This window comes from Pseudophryne corroboree, chromosome 8 (genome assembly GCF_028390025.1).
Source record: "Pseudophryne corroboree isolate aPseCor3 chromosome 8, aPseCor3.hap2, whole genome shotgun sequence".
Lineage (NCBI taxonomy): Eukaryota > Metazoa > Chordata > Amphibia > Anura > Myobatrachidae > Pseudophryne > Pseudophryne corroboree.
The window spans coordinates 360,432,092-360,434,017 of NC_086451.1; positions in this window are offsets into that span (position 1 = coordinate 360,432,092).

A 1,926-nucleotide genomic window follows, 5' to 3' on the forward strand; every position below is an offset into this window, starting at 1 on the left:
GTATCTATAGTATATATCCACCTTGCCTCCATGTGCAAAAGTTGACCCCCACAATCACCGCCCCTCAAAGACTTCGGGACATGATCGATAATTTGGAGATTTAAATTATTCAAAGAGTGCTTTAACTCAGCATAGTGCCTAGCCACAGGTTGATCAGATAATTTGCCCGTCAAAGCAGATTTGACTGCTGATCTATGCATTGCCTGTCTTTCCCTGGCACTACGTATTGTTTTGCCCATGTATTGCAATTTACAAGGGTAGGTGATTAGATATACGATGTATATTGTGGTACAGGAAATAATGTGTCTTATTTTAAATGTTTTACCTGTAACACTGGATGTAAATGAGGACCCTGTCTGCAAATTATTACATGTTTTGCACCCAAGGCACCTATAACAACGTCATCAAAACCTGTGACATCTGTATGCACTATGTGGTCCTTAATACTCCTGCCTTTGGTAAAACAGGTTAGGGGCCATTTATTTTTAAACGTCTGTAGACTTCTATCTGTGGACACTATGGGCCATAGGGTCTTAAGTGCTCTAGGCACTACTGGACTGGAGTATTGTATTTTGTGACACATGGAAGAATTTGCTCCCCCGTTTTGGTATTATGCCTCAGGAGATCAGACCTAGGAATGGCCATTACTTCCTGCTTGCATTTAAGTAGTTCATTGCGGTCATAACCGCGTGCTATAAAGCGATCCACCACTAAAGAAAGCGCTTCATCAAGTTTGTCATAGTCACTGGTGATTCTTGCTGCCCTTATTAACTGCTATCTAGGGAGTCCTTTCTATAGCACCCTCTGGTGATGACTATTAGAACGCAGTAAGGTATTCTTATCGGTGGGTTTGTAGTAAACGTCCGATCCTATTACTACTCAAAGTCACTCTGACGTCCAAATAAGTTCAAATAATTTATAGACTTGCTATCACTGCACTGTGATCCTGATAATAATAATAGTAATAATAATAATTTTTTTTATGTAGCACCCTTTCTCCAATAGGACTCAAGGCGCTTAACAGATACATAGCATAATATAGTACAGAAAATAATGAAGTACAGAAAAGCTTTTCATAAAATACAGAAGCATGTAGATACTAAAGGGACATTATGGAAATGCTTGAGTAAACAGGAAAGTTTTGAGTCTACTTTTGAAGGATTCTATAGTTGGGGCTTCTTGCACTGTGCAGGAAAGTGAGTTCCATAGAGTCGGAGCCACATGACTAAAAGCTCAACCCCCAGATGAATTATGGGAGATTCTAGGTACTGCTAAAAGTCCTTCATCTACAGATCGCAGTAATCGAGTGGGGCAGCATGGGGTCAGAAGCTGCTTCAGGTACCTTAGGCCCTGGTCATGTAGTGCTTTGAAACTCAGTAAGCCAATCTTGAAGATGATTCGCCATCTTACAGGCAGCCAGTGAAGGGAGTAGAGTATGGGTGTTATGTGGCTAGAAAGGGGCTGGTTGGTTAACAGCCTGGCAGCTGTGTTTTGCACCAGCTGTAAGCGGTGCAATTCTTTTTCTGGGAGACCAAGGTAGAGGGCATTGCAGTAGTCTAATCGAGATGATACAAATGCATGGATGACTTTTGGAAGATCATCTGAGGGAATTAAGTGCTTGATTCTGGCTATGTTCCTCATGTGACAGAATGAGGATTTGATTGTGGCTGATATCTGATGTTTAAGTGTCAAGCCACCATCCAGGACAATGCCAAGATTCCACACACGATCAGTGGTTTGTAATTCTGAATTCCCGAGTGTAAGTCCAGTTGGTTGGCTATGCTGCAGTCTTGTCCTTTGATGTTGTGGTCCTATTATAAGGACCTCTGTTTTATCCAGGTTCAGTCGCAGCCAACTGGCACTCATCCACTCCTGGAGTTCAGCTAGACAGCCATTTAGGGTTGCTATTGGGTTATCAGTGTCCGG